This window comes from Stenella coeruleoalba (assembly GCF_951394435.1).
Source record: "Stenella coeruleoalba genome assembly, chromosome: 4".
Classification (NCBI taxonomy): Eukaryota; Metazoa; Chordata; class Mammalia; order Artiodactyla; family Delphinidae; genus Stenella; species Stenella coeruleoalba.
The window spans coordinates 63,995,850-64,012,647 of record NC_137149.1 but is presented as its reverse complement, the minus strand read 5'-3'; positions in this window follow the sequence as shown (position 1 = coordinate 64,012,647).

The window sequence follows — 16,798 nt, the reverse complement described above, 5'->3', positions numbered from 1 at the left end:
AAAAAAAGTAATTAAAATAGCCTGACCACTGCAAAAAACATAGATTAATTAATTAATTAAAAAACCTAAGCACCAGGACTTCCCTCGTGGTCCAGTGGCTAAGACTCGGCATTCCCAATGCAGGGGGCCCGGGTTCGATCCCTGTTCAGGGAACTAGATCCTACATGCCACAACTAAAAGATCCTGCGAGCCGCAACTAAGACATGGTAAGGCCAAATAAATTAAATAAATATTAAAAAAAAACCACAAAAACCTAAGCCCCATTGTTATCAAGATGGGAAAACCACCTCTAACCTTAGGATAGGGCTGAGAGCTTATTTGCTTTCAGCTCTGGTTTTACCTTTGTTTTTGGTTCCCAACTATCAGTTATCCATTGCTACATAACAAACAACGCTAAAACTTAGTGGCTTCATATAGCAATGTTTTACTATATCTCACACTTCCCTGGGTTGAATGTGGGTTCCCCTCTGCTCATTCTGCCTGGGGTCATTGATGAAGCTGCACTCAGCTGGAGGGTCCAAAACGACCCCATTCACATGATTAACAGTCAGTGCCGGCTATTGGCTGATGCACCTCAGTTTTTCTCTATATGGCTAGACCAACTTTTTTACATGGCAGTCTTGGGGCAGCATTACAAAAATACAAAGTGGAAAACTGTAAGGTTTCTTAAGACCTAGCCTTGGAAGTCATATAACACATTTTCACTATATTCTATTGGTTAAACGGCATTATATAATACAGAATTTGACCAGTCTTTGACTCTGGTTCCTGGGATTGAGGCTCTAAATCCTTGGCACTTCCTAAGTACTAAGGATGTCTTTGCTATTCATGACCCCCCCTTGGATATCACCTTAGTTTATGCTATGAGATAAAAAGACTCATGATGGGGCTGGTCACCAGAAAGATCAACTATATGATTAAAAGTTTGGGGCTTTGAGCCAGTGTAATCTCCAGAAAGGGGAGAGGGGCTGGATATTGAGTTTAATCACAAGGCCAGTGATTCAGTCAATCATGCCTATATAATGAAATCCCAGTGAAAACTCTAGACACTAAATCCCAGTTGAACTTCCTGGTTGGTGAATACATTGATGTGCCAAGAGGGTGATACACCCTGATTCTACAAGGAGAGGGCGTGGAAGCTCTGTATTCAGAATCCTCCCAGACTTTGTCATATGTGTCTCTTCATTTGGTTGGTTCTGACATGCACCCTTCATAACAAACTGTTATTGTAAGTATAGTGCTTTCCTGAATTTTATGAGTCATACTAATGAATTATCGAATCTGAGGGGGTTCATGGGAACCCTCCATATTTTTAACTAGTTGGTTGGAAGTGCAGGTGGATGGAGGACCCCATTTGTGGCTGGCATCTGAAGCCAAGAGCAGTCTTGTTGGAGATCATGACATTTAAGCTGTGGATTCCTACAGTAATGTCAAATAATTAGCATTAGAATTGAATTGTATTGCAGCACACCAGTTGGTGTCAGAATACAAGAGCAATACAAGTGTAAAGGGTGAGGGAATAGACCATCTCTTGAACAAGAAGCAGCAAAGTTGCACTGCAAAAGGAAGTGCATATTGGGATGAGAGGAATTTATGGCCATTAAACATCCGTTCTTTACTTAAAAGAATGTTTTATTTTATACAGCATTTCTAGTTTTTTGTTTTGTTTTGTTTTGTTTTGTTTTGTTTCGGTACGCGGGCCTCTCACTGTTGTGGCCTCTCACGTTGCGGAGCACAGGCTCCAGACGTGCAGGCTCAGTGACCATGGCTCACAGGCCTAGCCGCTCCGCGGCATGTGGGATCTTCCCGGACCGGGGCACGAACCTGTATCCCCTGCATCAGCAGGCGGACTCTCAACCACTGCGTCACCAGGGAAGCCCTAGATGTTTTATAGGAAGATTTTTCCAGTTATCAGTTCACAATATTACCAAAGAAAGAGGAACTAAGATCCCACATGCCGCTGGGCAACTAAGCCTCACGCCACAACTACTGAGCTCCTGCGCCTCAACTACAGAGCCCACGTGCTCTGGAACCTGCATCACAACTAGAGAAGAGAAAACCGGCACGCCACAACTAAAGAGAAACCCACACTCCACAACGAACATTGCAGCAAAAGATCCCATATGCCACAACGAAGACCCGACACAGCCAAATAAATAAATTTTAAATATATATATATATTACCAAAGAAAGAATCTATCTTGGGACTTCCCTGGTGGTCCAGTGGGTAAGACGCCATGCTGCCAATACAGGGGGCCCAGGTTCAATCCCTGGTCAGGGAACTAGATCCCACATGCATGCTACAACTAAGAGTTAGCATGATGCAACTAAGGAGCCCAAGTGCCAAAACTAAGGAGCCAGTGAGCCACAACTAAGACCCAGCATAACCAAATAAATAAATAAAATAAATATTTTTAAAATTATTATATAAAAAAAGAAAGAATCTATCTTTATTAATTACTGTACATGCTTAAGTGTGGTAGTTAGAGGCTAAAAAGGAAAGGCCAAAAGGAAAAATCCTGCCACTAGCACAGAAAGATTCATTTAAGAGAAATCTAGAGAATAGAGAAGATGATGGGCTAGTAAGTACTAGTTAAAAGTATGTGATAAGAATGAATTATCTAGCAGGCTGGAATGGAGTATTGACTTTGAGCTAAAAAAAGAAAAAATGTGTAAAATGAAGAAGAAATATAGCAGAAACAAAAAGAATGTAAAATATTAAAGGGCCATAGAAATACTCTCTGGAAAGAAAATTTCTGCAAGAAAGATAAGTCTCTACTCAGGGGAAAAAAATGGTTCAAAATACTGTCTTTTTTAACTACATAAATAAAAATTCACCGAAGACTGATATTCTTCATACTGTCATGTTTGTACAGTGTTGTTCTTCGATTTAAAGTCACAGTCATGGGACTTCCCTGGTGGTCCAGTGGGTAAGACCAGGCACTCCCAATGCAGGGGGCCCGGGTTCAATCCCTGGTTGGGGAACTGGATCCTGCATGCATAGTGCAACTGAGAATCTGCAGGCCACAACTAAAACATCCTGCATGTCGCAACTAAAACATCCCGCATGTCGCAACTAAGACCCGGCACAGTCTAAATAAATAAATATTTTTTAAAATAAATAAAGTTACAGACACATGGTCAGTTAATCTACAACAAAGGAAGCAAGAGGAAAGACAATCTCTTCAATAAGTGGTGCTGGGAAAACTACATGTAAAAGGATGAGATTAGAACATTTCCTCACATCATATACAAAAATAAACCTAAAATGGATTAAAGACCTAAATGTAAAGCCTGAAACCATAAAACTCCTAGAGGAAAGCACAGGCAGAACTCTCTTTGGGAGAAAATATCTTCAAGTGATATAAGCATCAAGGGGTTAATATCCAAAATATATAAACAGCTTATACAACTGAATATCAAAAAAAAAATCAAAAAATGTGCAGAAGACCTGAGTAGACATTTTTCAAAGAAGACATACAGATGGCTAACAAGCATATGAGAAGGTGCCCAGCATTGCTAATTATTAGAGAAGTGCAAATCAAAACAACAAGGTATCACCTCAAACCTGTCAGAGGGGCTATCATCAAAAAGTCTACAAATAATAAATTTTGGCAAGGATGTGGAGAAAAGGGAACTCTTATACACTGTCGGTGGGAATGTAAATTGATGCAACCACTATGGAAAACAGTACGGAGGTTCCTCAAAAAACTAAAATAGAACCACCATATGATCCAGCAATTCAATTCCTAGGTATATATATATATATGGAAAAAAAATGAAAACACTAATTTGAAAAGATATATGTACCCCAATGTTCATAGCAGCACTATTTACAATAGCCAAGATATGGAAGCAACCAAGTGTCCATCAACAGACAAATGGATTAAAAAGATGTGGTTTATATATATAATGGAATATTAACCATAAAGAAGAATGAAATTCTGCCACTTGCAGTAATGTGGAATGACCTAGAGAATATTATTCTTAGTGAAATAAGTCACTCAAAGACAAATACTGTATGATGTCACTTATCTGTGGAATCTAAAAAAATAAAGCAAACAAATGTTCATAGCAAAACAGAAACACACTCAGAGATATAGAAAGCAAACTAGTGGTTGCCAGTGGGGAGAGGGAAGGGGGAAGGCACAAGATAGGGGTATGGGATTGAGAGAAACAAACTACTATGTATAAAATAGATAAGCAACAAGGATATATTGTATAGTACAGGGAATTATAGCCATTATCTTGTAATAACTTTAAATGGAGTATAATCTATAAAAATACTGAATCATTATGCTGTATACCTGAAACTAATATATTGAAAATCAACTATAATTCAATTTAAAAAATAAAGTCACAGATACAGTAACTAAAATTGGAATAATCAGACAGTGATGCATAGGGCGGTAGCAGTTGACTTTCCGTAGCACACCCAACCCCAGGAGTTGCTTTAAGACTGAGACTGCTTCTGCTGAATATGCAGATACACTAGAAGTACCATGGGGTTATACAGTAAAGCTAGAGTTACAGATCACTGCTATGGGGTCAGTTCTTTGAGGGAAGTAGGAAAGGGATAAGGGGAAATAGGATTAAGACCATTTGGCAGGGCATAAAGAGTCGTTTAGGTAGTTATGGATTCCTCTTTAGACTAGAGGGTGTAGACAAGATCAGCTCCCCACCTTCAAGCATCAGCAAGAATGCTTTCCTACCTGAACATCCTCTATCTCAAAGTATGGTTCATGTATCAGATGTTGGTGATGTGGAACTCAGGCCAGGCTGCTGCTGTGTCCGTGTTGAATTACCTGACCTAGTTCTTTTTATCTGTAGATGCTAGACTCCAAGTGCCTCATGAGGTCAACAAAAAGATCAGGTAGGTATTGAACTGTTCTTTGCTTGTTTATTTAAACTTCTGTGCAACACAGAGCACACTCCTGCCTCTGCACTGCAGTGAGGTGGGAAAAACAGTGGACTAAAAATCTCACAACTCTTACACAAGAATGTTCGCAGCAGCTCTATTCATAATGACCAAAACCTGGAAACAACCCAAATGTCCATCAGCAACAAACACCTGCAGATACATGCAACAGCATGGATGAAATATAAGTTAAAGAAGCCTTATACAAATATATAGAGTATACATATATACTCTAAATTTCACTTATATGACATTTTAGAACTGGCAAACTGGTCTTTTGGATTCATTCACCACATTCCCACTGCTTATGATGAGCTAGCTACACTGTCATTCTTTTGTTTTCTTCTATTTCAATCAACAAGTACCTTCCCACTTCAGAGCCCTTGTTTCTACTCTTCCCCCTGAGTAGGATATCCTTCACTCCCCCTTTGATCTAGATACTCCTCTGGTTTTCATATACTTTTTCTCCAAGGAAACTTTCCCTAAGATTCAGACTTAGGTTATCTCTAGAGCATCTTGCACTTCTCTTTTATCACAGTATCATAATTATAAATAAATAATTATTGATATGATTACTTGCTGGGGGTCTGCTCCTCCTTAGACTATGAATATCTCAATGTCAGGGACTATTTGTGTCTATTCACTATCCTATTCTCAGCCCCTAGCAACATTCTTGAAAATATAGTAGGCAAATAATAAATATCTGTGGATGAAATAGCTAAAGGAATGAATCTTTCCGTACTTCCATACTCTCATTTTCTAAAACTTTGGTTATCTTTGATCACCTTTTCATATGACAATAGTTTTTTTTTTTTTTTTTTGCGCTACACGGGCCTCTCACTGCTGTGGCCTCTCCTGCTGCGGAGCACTGGCTCCGGATGCACAGGCTCAGTGGCCATGGCTCACGGGACCTGCTGCTCCGCGGCATGTGGGATCCTCCTGGACCAGGGCACGAACCCATGTCCCCTGCATCGGCAGGCGGACTCCCAACCACCGCGTCACCAGGGAAGCCCATGACAATAATTTTGTTATATTATTTTCTATATAGAGAATGAAACGTAGTTTTTCTTTTCTGTAATCTAGTTATTCAGGTTTTTTTTTCCTATTGCTAGATTTAAAAAGTATATTTCAGCTCCACAACTTGTTTCAGTAATGTCATATAAATTTTTAGGATCATTGACAAATACGGGAAGCCCCCTACCAAGTTTCTTTCATGTATGAGGTGCAAGATTACAAGGCATCTGAAGATCTCTTGTTCAGTGACAAACCTTAAAAACTCTGCGTTGTCAACACGCATTGACAGTTTGCAGAGGCAGAGTTCCTGGAAGCCATTTCTACACTCAGACAACTGGCAATAACTTAACTATACATAAAAGTGATTGCAAACGACATAAATATATTTCGCTAAGTCCAAATTACTTTTTTTTTTTTGGCCCTGCCACGCGACTTGTGGGATCTTAATTCCCCAACCAGGGTTCGAACCTGGGCTCTCGGCAATGAAAGCTCGGAGATTTAACCACTGGACTGCCAGGGAATTACCCATTGCTAAATCCAAATTAAATGTACCAAATTCAACTCCCCCTCAGTCAGATCCCAAAAGATGCCTAAGGACACTCCAATGTCTCTCAAAATGAGGGAAGTGCTAAAGAAGTGTAGTCACAGGGGATAGAGACAGTAGTCTAAATCTACTGTGGTTAAAACTGCACATTTTACAAACTCTTATGACTGTGTGGCTCTGCTAAGGTACTTCCCAGGGGGTGCTGAAACTTCAAATTCATTAGCTTCTTGGTAAATCCATCTCTGCCTACCTCTCTCAGTTGTTAATAGCATTAAACAAGATATTGGGTATGAAAGTACTTTTTAAACTATAAAGAACTACACACAGATAAAATGACGATGACAATGGGCTCCCAGCCTCGGTCCAAGCTTTGTCCACTATATTTAAGTCTGGGGATACCTAGTAACCTGGTGGGAAGAGCTAAAATAATCCTATTTTCCAGAAAGCAGAAGCAGTTCCTGGTGAGAAAATTTATCCTAAGAGAAAAGCCAGGATTGACATATTTGACTCAGTAAACAAAGCCCGTGATGCCTACAGTAAGAGGCGATTATTATCTAGCCAAGCCCTCTTGTGCACTGTCTCATCCCTTTGTGGGAGTCAGTTGAGGGGTGCATCATGAATAAATACTAAAATACCTATTTCAGGACTTCCCTGGTGGCGCAGTGGTTGGGAATCCGCCTGCCAATGCAGGGGACGTGGGTTCGATCCCTGGTCCAGGAAGATCCCACATGCCGCGGAGCAACTAAGCCCGTGTGCCACAACTACTGAGCCTGTACTCTAGAGCCTGCAGGTCACAACTACTGAGGCCACACACCACAACTATTGAAGTTCCTGCGCCTAGAGCCCGAGCTCCACAACGAAGAGTAGGCTCCACTCGCCGCAACTAGAAAGAAAGCCCATGTGCAACAACGAAGACCCAACACAGCCAAAAATAAATTAATTAATTAATAAATTAATTTTAAAAATTTATCTATTTCATTGAAATAACCTTGTAAGTCATTGGGCCAAGGAAATTTTGTTAGAGAACTTTCCAAAACTCCACTCCAGAACTTCTTAAAACTTCAAAAATCAGAGCAATATCCTCAAATCTTTTTTTTTTAAATTAATTAATTTATTTATTTTTGGCTGTGTTGTGTCTTCATTTCTGTGCGAGGGCTTTCTCTAGTTGCGGCAAGCGGGGGCCACTCTTCATCGCGGTGCGCGGGCCTCTCACTATCGCGTCCTCTCTTGTTGCGGAGCACAGGCTCCAGATGCGCAGGCTCAGTAATTGTGGCTCACGGGCCTAGTTGCTCCACAGCATGTGGGATCTTCCCAGACCAGGGCTCGAACCTGTGTCCCCTGCATTGGCAGGCAGATTCTCAACCACTGCGCCACCAGAGAAGCCCCAGGGAAGTCCCTCAAATCTTAAAACAGTTCAGTTGACTGGATAATAAAATACTCTGGATTCTGCCTATGCAGTTTCATGTTCAAATAGAATAATAAACTACTTATCTGTATTTTATATTGTTATGCATCATTAAAGCAATGATACTTTGATAAAAACTTTTTTTTAAAATGTAAGTATGTAGCACTCTCCCATTTCTCCTAGGTCTTATGTCAAGCCAATCCATTTCAGAGTTGACATGATTGGATAAATCCTGGGAAAGGGAAGAAGAGAGCAGTAGATTCTATATTCTTAAAAGATTATAGTAATATTGGAAAAATCCTAATTCTACTTCATTGTTGACCCTAATTTCTCCTGTATCTGGAATGGTGTCAGAGATAATAGCAGTAAAAGTCTAATACTCTGTCGTGTCCTATAAAGTATCTCCTTCTCCTCCTCTACTTATGTATACCACTTGACAAACGTGCTGGTTCATTTCTAGTGAAACAGCAGAACCATGCCTGGGATAGGGAAGGCAGCAGTGGTACAGCCCAATATTAAACATCCATATTTTTAGCCAGTTAGGGATAGACACATAGTCCAGAATTTTCTGTTTCAGTTGACCAAATATTTATTGAGTGCCTGAGTGTGCCAGGCACTGTTCTAGACATTTGAGATACACCCTGAATAATATAAGCAAAGATCCCTGCCCTCACATGGTTTGTAATCTAGCAGAATGTACACAATAGTACCTTGCTTCAAGTTAGTGTCAGATACCCCCAGATTCACAACAGACTAAGTGTTTGGAAAGGGTTTCTCTACTCTTTACATATCAGCTTCCCCAGCCCTCAGTGGACAGGGGTTCTTCCATCTAAGTCCACAGAGCCACCCTACCTGGCTATCCCCCTCTCTGCCAACAAAGAAAAAACATCCTCCCCTTTGGCCCTACCCTTTCTTTTCTTCTCCTTCCATGACACCTGCACCTTTTCCCCATGATCTTATGTCTTCTTCTCTACCTCTGGCATAGGCTGTGGGCCATTCAGCTCTGTTCCACTTTAGATCAGACCTGGGGTATGTCAAATCCTATCAGTGGAGTATATACAATCAGACTTTTCACATTGCAAAGACTGAACTCCCTCATGTGTTAATATTCTGAAGGGGTCTCTGTCTCTTCCACTGCATTCAGTAACATTGCCAAATGCTCCTTCTGTTCCCATGGTATGTGCTCTGCCCCAGGAAGGGAAGAGCATACAGGGAGGAAAAGAATGTCTGTCCTGCCATACTACCAGTGAGAGAATCAGGGATGCAGATCAGGGTACAGAAATGGAGTTTCTTGGAGATAATAGTTTTCTGTTTTATTATATGAAAAAAGATAGATATTGTGTTATAAATTTTGAACTTATTAATATATATTAAATATTATTTATTAAAATGTGAAAATGTATTTGATTTTTTAAGGTTAAAAAAGCCAAAACTCTGAAAATTCCATTTAAATAATTAACTCTGATGCTAATGGAGAGGGTTTTTTTTTTTACGAATTGGTGGGTGCATTGGGAATTTTGTGTGTGCTTTGGTACTACTTTTAACAAGATAAACATTTGGTGGCAATTTTTTGAAAGATGTGCTTGGTCTATGACCCCAAAATCTTTCCTTTCTCTGGAAATTGCTGTTGGTGTCCCAGTTCATTAGTGGTGGCTCGTCCAGAGGTATGTTTTAGCCATGACCCTGCCCACCTGGCCCCAATTGATTAGGCCAGTTATGGGCACCTGAAGAGACAAACCATAAACAGTAAACATAATAAGTAATAAATTATTTAGTATGCTAGATGATAAATGCTATGGAGAAAAGAAAAAAGAATTAAATTTATTGTCCTTAGCATTTGCAATTTGGACTAAGAAATTCCAGTTTAGTCTGGGCTGATCTAAGATGAAGGAGTTGTGAGCTTAGAAGATGGATGGTTCTCTTCTGCATGTCATGTGAACTGAAAAGCAAAGAAACGAGCCTCTTCAAAGAGCAAAGAATGAAGCAGGCGTTCAGAGGGAAGTAGACAGCATCCTGCATGCATGAATATATAGTAATAACATAATAATAACACAAGAAAACTTCAAATTGCCTGTTGAAGTCAGGGACAATATCTTTTCCACCTTGCATCTTCAACATTTAGTATAGAACTTGCAGACAGTATGTGCTAAGTGGATCAAGGTATCAAGACCCAATTTAACAGAGGTTCTTAACTGGCCTCCCCTGTTGTATTCAAAACAAAACAAAACGAAACAAAACAAAAACCTCAATACACACAGAGATGGAACTAACTTCCATGGAAAGTTCTAGCCTCAGTACATATTTGGCTCAATCAGTCTTTGATTCTACACCTACAATTTTGCAAATTCAAGTGGCTTTCAGATTGACAAACCTGAGGCACTGGGGTATGTTCAAACACCAAAGATTCCCCATTATGTTCACTATCCGGTGCTTCCTAAAGAATGAAAAGAAAACTGATATATTCTAGTAATATTTTCGATTGAGTGGAAAGGAGTTTTCTGATTAAGTTTCAATTTGTCGAAAATTCAATTAACAAGAAGCTTCCTATCTCCTGAAAATCATGATAAATCTGTCATGATTAGAAGGTGAAACAGCCCTTGTTAAATTTCCTGCAGGCTCACTGTTTAATTTTCTGTAGTCTCTGGACGAGTCTACGCATAACTGAACTCTGAAGAGTTTTTCCAAAACAGTATTTACTAGGTAGTCCGCATTCCAAATACTATTCAGTTTCTGGAACTACTTGGAAAAATTTGGAAGACAAAAGTTACGTAAATTCTTGGCACATTCCTTGGATAAGTCAGATGGTGCTGACTACCAGTTCTGATGTGGTTACATTTTCAATTAAACCAGAAATTTGAAGTTCAGCTACTTATTCTTACAGTCTGCCGCAGTTATTATGGTAATGACATTTGATAGCTATAAATCATAGAAAATATTGTATTTATAAAAATTCTTAGTTAATAAAATGAACATAATGAAAAGAATAATTGATTATTAAACAAGCAAACGTTGACTTTAGTCCATTCACTTTTGTACAATCTCATTTAGTACATTATATATTCTCATTTCTACACTGCTTTTAAAATTCCAATTTTGGACTCTTCCATATCAGCTGACAAAGGAATACTTTGAGCCAAAGCTTGGTGGAGCTGCCTGCCAAGCAACAGTTCCATTTCTGCAGTTTCTCTTAGTTGTACAATTATTTAAATATTTGCTTGCATATTGTTCTTATTTCCTAAGAATGTGAGAAAATGGAAAAATGAAAATGTAGATTCTAGAGATAAATTAAGGTTCACAAACTTAATGCAATTGAGAAAAATGTAGAAATCAGGTAAGCTGTCACTCACTGCTTTATAAATGTTCTATAGCTCTCTTTAAAAACAAACGAAAAAAATTAGGTCCAAAAATGAGAGTGATGAAATTTGTCTCTCAGAAGGTAAAATGCTTTTGCTACTTTACAGCTACTAACTAACCCACTTTAAGACAAATTTTACTTATGGCTGGTGGCAGGTGTATTAGTTTCCTAGAGCTGTTGTAACAAAGTACCATGAACACAGTGGCTTATAACAACAAAAATTCATTTTCTTACTGTTCTAGAAATCAAGATGTCAGCAGGGTAATACTCCTTCTGAAGCCTCAAGGGAAGAATCCTCCCGTGCCTCTTTCCTTAGTTCTGGTGCTTGCTGGTGATCCTTGGCATTCCTTGGCTTGCAGCTGCCTCCCTCCAATCTTTGTCTCTGTCATCCCCTGGACTTCTTCCCTGCATGTCTTTTTTTCTTTTTTTGGAGTAAAATTGCTTTACAATGTTGTGTTAGTTTCTGCTGTAGAATGAAGTGAATCAGCTATATGTATGCCTATATCCCCTCCCTCTTGGACCTCCCTCCCACCCCACCCTCCCATCCCACCTATCTAGGTCGTCACGGAGCACCGGGCCTAGGTCCCTGTGCTATACAACATGTTCCCATTAGCTATGTATTTTACACATGGTAGTGTATTTATGTCAAACCTAATCTCCCAATTCGTCCCACCCTCCTCTTCCCCGCCATGTCCATGTGTCCGCTCTCTACGTCTACTTCTCTATTCCTATGTCTTTTTTTTTCGGCTGTACTGCAGGGCATGTGGGATTTTAGTTCCTGACCAGGGATCGAACCTTCACTCCCTGCAGTGGAAGCGCGGCATCTTAACCACTAGACCGCCAGGGGAGTCCCTCTGCATATCTTCTTATAAGAACACCAGCCATTGGACTTAGGGTATACCCTAAGTCTAAAAAAATTAAATTATCATATAAAATTTTTGAGTCTGTCTCTTTTTCTCTTCTAGACCTCAGGTGACCTGAATCGGATTAATCATAATCCTTGGGTTGCAACACATCCCTCCTTGTTCCATGGATTGCTCTCATTCATTCATCCATTCATTCGCTTAACATATAATGAACGTAAATGAAGCCACCACTACACCCAAAAGTAAAGCTTTAACAAGAAAATATCTGCCTATGTATTCATTCTCCCATATTGTTCCCCTGTGTTCCCTGCTTTCCCTTGTACTCCAGGGGTAACCAACATCCTGATCTTTGCTTTTGAACTTTATAAATAGGTTATCATAGTATGTCACTAAGATATACTCATGTTGTTTACATCTGTAGTTTCTTTCATATTTGAAAATATTTAGCTTTAGTTTGCTGTCCCTGCTCATTAAATAATACTTAATTTTGATAAAACAATTTTAAGAAAGCTAATATAATTAATGATACAGGTCAGCCTTCACACTTTAAATTGAAGAGAGAGGGGCTTCCCTGGTGGCTCAGTGGTTGGGAGTCCACCTGCCGATGCAGGGGACACGGGTTCGTGCCCCGGTCCGGGAGGATCCCACATGCCGCGGAGCAGCTGGGCCCGTGAGCCATGGCCGCTGAGCCTGCGCGTCCGGAGGCTGTGCTCCGCAGCGGGAGGGGCCACAACAGTGAGAGGCCCGTGTACCGCAAAAAAAAAAAAAAAAAAAAAAAATTGAAGAGAGATGTGCATGGAGTCTAAGATATTAAATAAGATTCAAATAAAGTCTTTAAATTACCATGACAAATAAGTTAATCATTAACATCTTGGTCACACTAGGCTAAAATGATTCAGACTTCATATTTTTAGTCATCAGTCATCAGTGAAACATGTCAAATTCATTTCATTCACTACAGATAGATATGTTATTATCCTATGCCTAAATATATTTAAATTTTAGCTAAGCTGTCAGTGATATCTGGAAAGACACTTAAATAAATTAAAGTACAATTTTTTTAGTTTCACACTAATTATGATGTATTGTTAAAATTTCTCTGTGACCAGAGGTATATAGAAGATTCAAATGTTTAATCTGTGAAATTACTCAGGATAAATTAGCTAGTTACATTTTAAATTGAAAAGCAAATAAAGAATTTCAGATAAATAAAAAACATATTTTTAAAAACTGCTTTAAATATTTTTTCATTTTTATCTGTTTGGTTGTATTTTTACCTTAATTCACTTTCACTATAAATGTCTTTAGTCTTCTATTACCCCCATTCATCCTTTGAAACTACCACTCTGTTCAACATCTGCAGCATTCAGTGTGAACACAGTTTATCCTCTACCCTCATCTTCTGTCAATCACTCCTACAAACTTTTCACTCCAGAGCTGCACTGTCAAATATAGTAGCCACTAATGGCTGCTTAGATTTTTTTAAATTAAATTAAATTAAAAATTTAGTTCTTTCATTGTAGTAGCCACCTTTCAGGTGTTTTATACTGGTACCTACAGTATTGGACAATGCAAGTGTGGAACATTTCCACTGTTGCAGTGCCCTAGAGTTTGGATCTAGAATTTCTATGTAGGAAGAATTTGTGGTTGGTAGTATGATTGAAATAGGGGGTTAGGGATTTGTCCTGAAGCTGCACTGGATGCCATTTTGTACATAGATTGTATGCTTGTACATTTGTATATGGGAGAGGGGCTGATGGAAATTAAGTGGGGGTAGAATAAGTCTCACAAAGCCAAGCTACTCTTTTATGCAACTATTGTTCTAATCACATCAAAGTCTTTTCCTTAAAAAGAATTTGCACTTAATTACCTCAAGGCTTTTTTTCACCTTGTGGTTATCTGTTAACTATTGCTCGCCCCACAAAAACTACTCACCACAACAACTCACCCTCCAATGGCCAGCCTCAAATGCCCCTTCCTTTGGGAAGTTCCCATAGCACCCCTTTCCGAGGCTCCCAGACAATATAATGTAAATCCCTATTATAATATAAATCACACCCTTGCCTTGATTATGTTTCGTTGTATGTCTGTGATTCCTCCATTAGACTCTGATCATGTCAAGATCAGGGACTTTGCCTTCTTGTTTTCTAAATATTTCCCCAGGGCCTAGTATAATGCCTTACCTACTGCAGGAGCTGAGTAACTGTTAAATTAACTTTTATTTATTTATTATTATTATTAATTAATTTATTTATTTATTTCGCGGTACGTGGGCCTCTCACTGTTGTGGCCTCTCCGGTTGCGGAGCACAGGCTCCGGACGCGCAGGCCCAGCGGCCATGGCTCACGGGCCCAGCCGCTCTGCGCATGCGGGATCTTCCCAGACCGGGGCACGAACCCCCGTCCCCTGCATCGGCAGGCGGACTCCCAACCACTGCGCCACCAGGGAAGCCCTAAATTAACTTTTAAATAGCTTAGATTCTAAAAGACATTCTGACTCTCAATCTGCTCCAAGCACAGTCCTCCCCATCCCAGTTAGTGGTAACTTCATCCTTCTAGTTACACAGGTCAAAAACTTTGGAGCCATCCTTGCTTTCTTGACTCCTCTCTTTTTCTTGTACCATTTTTCATCACTTCCACTGTTATTACCCAGTTCTTATTACCATCTCTCCTTGGGATTTTTGCAGTTGTCTTATACTTGGTTACCCTACTTTCACTTTTGCATCTCTACATTATTTTCAACCCAGCAGCTAGAGTGATTCTTTCATTTTACATATACTAAAAAATTATGTGGGGGCTTCCCTGGTGGTGCAGTGGTTGAGAGTCCGCCTTCTGATGCAGGGGACACAGGTTCGTGCCCCGGTCCGGGAAGATCCCACATGCCGCGGAGCGGCTGGGCCCGTGAGCCATGGCTGCTGAGTCTGAGTGTCCGGAGCCTGTGCTCCACAACAGGAGAGGCCACAACAGTGAGAGGCCCGCATACCGCAAAAGGAAAAAAAAAAATTATGTGGAGCTTAGTATGTACCAGTTACTATTCTAGGCACTTTACAAATGTTAACTTATTTATCCCTCATAATGACCCTCTGAAATAGAAACTATTATCCTTGTTTTACAGATGAGGAAAATGAGGTACAGAAAGATTAATTTGTCAAAGGTTGCCTAGCGCATAGAACATAAATCATATAATATCACTTCTCTTTTTAAAACACTCCCATCTCAGAGTACATGCCAAAGTCTTTCCAAAGGCCAAAGGCCTAAAAGGTTATATGTGGTCTGCATCTCACCCCTGCTTCTCTACTTTATTTTCTTCCATAGCAATTTATTTATTTATTTTGTCTATCTCTCCCCAAACAAATTAAGCTCTACCACAACAGGTAGGGATTTTTGTCCACTTCCCCACTACAGACTTTTTTCTCAGTGCCCAGAACAATGCCTTGCATAATAGGCCCTCTTTAAATAATTGTTGCTCAAATGAATGTACCTCTTCTCATTTACACTAAGTGAAAACTTTTTAAAAAAGAAAGTAAAAACAAGAATTTCAGAATTCCTGAATTTTAGAATTATATAAATTCCACATTTTTATGTGTTATAATCCTTAGGGCTTACTATCCTATGAGTGTTTATAAAATCAAACAGTATCAAAAAAGTAATAAGTTGTATAAAATTAAAACTTATGGGTATATACAAAACTCCATTTAATTATGGGTAAATTACTTAGAGCAAGAATGAAAACAAAAAGCAGCACTCTTTAGCTATTTAAATGTGACAGATTTTTAAAAATCATAAGTGAGAGAAGAGCCTGAAAAGAGTGTAGGTTTTGGTCAGTTTCATAGTTTGGATGGAGACAATCTTAAATGGATTCTGCCTGCTACTCTAAATGCCCAAGAACAGAGCTCTGACTTTTGGGCAGAGTTGTAGCAAATCGGCAACTGTGGTGTGTTAGATTCCAAGATGATTGTTCCCTTGTGGAATACCTGAAAAACAATTCAGTGAGGGCAGCACCTATATTTTATTTTTAGAAAGAATTTTTAATATTTATTTATTTATTTGGTTGTGCTGGGTCTTAGTTGCAGCAGGCAGACTCCTTAGTTGCAGCATGCGAACTCTTAGTTGTGGCATGCATGTGGGATCTAGTTCCCTGACCAAGGATCAAACCCGGGCGCCCTGTATTGGGAGCGTGGAGTCCTATCCATGGCACCACCAGGGAAGTCCCAGCACCTATAATATTTTTAAGATCAAGCAAAGAATGTGGAAAAGACCGATGGATATCCATCAAGAATAATTTAAATAAATAATCGAATATAATTTTAAACTATGGTAGTGGTCAGTTTCAAGAGCTGCCTGCTATTTCACATTATTGTGTTCTTTTTTCAATTTCATTTTCGGAAATTATGTACGTGCTTCTGAGGTTCATCTGCGTCAATTTTCTTTTACATTAAACTGCTCAAACACCACTGCATTGGGCTTTCCTTTGGATGAAAGAAAGTTATTCTTCGGTATACTTAACACTTAAAAAAATGAATTATTCCATATTCACAAGAGCCATCTATCTAAATTGTAAACACACTTATTTCTGGATTCCAGTCTCATAGATCTTCATTCTCCAGGTTTGGGAGTGGAGCCCAGGATCCTACGTTTCAGACCTTTCTTTAAGAACTACTCGACTCAATGCTATTTTCATATTTTGCTGCTTTCAA